A 620-nucleotide genomic window follows, 5' to 3' on the forward strand; every position below is an offset into this window, starting at 1 on the left:
CCTTGATCCTGCATACACTTGTTTCTTGTGTAACTTGCTTTTACAGACTTCAAAATGCAGAAATCTATGAATTTTTTTGCAGTATTCTGACATCTAGTGGCTGAATTCTGTCATTACTTTTGTATTCAATGCTATAGTATTTTCTAACAAAATAATTTAGGCAGCCTTTTAACCTCCTGAGATCCGAGTAAAACTAAAGTATCTTTCAGTTTAACTTTGTCTACTACAGAGGAAATACAGTTTGGGCTTCATCTCTGGAGGATGTGCTTGAAGAATACAAAAACTAGCTCTAGAGCAAACACCAACTCTTGTGACAGAGGTATAGCATGACGAATATACAACACTCCAAGTGTCCTGAATGGAAATCTTTGGCAGATACCCATTACAAAGGCGCCAGACAATCAAAGAAATCAAAGATTTGGCTGGTGATTCCTTACATGTTTTTTGTGTCTTCATGCCCACTGAACCTAAAGTTTAACTTGGAAATTATGTGTACAAAACTTTCCAAATAAGCGCCCTGGGACATTTCAAAGATAGCTGCCAAAATTTACCTGAAGTAGTTACTGAAGTGTTACTGGGATAAACGTAGTTTTTAAAAGTCTATTTATTATCTGTATCTA

Source organism: Pundamilia nyererei, unplaced genomic scaffold (assembly GCF_000239375.1).
Source record: "Pundamilia nyererei isolate P.nyererei 1_Seehausen unplaced genomic scaffold, PunNye1.0 scaffold00002, whole genome shotgun sequence".
Classification (NCBI taxonomy): domain Eukaryota; kingdom Metazoa; phylum Chordata; class Actinopteri; order Cichliformes; family Cichlidae; genus Pundamilia; species Pundamilia nyererei.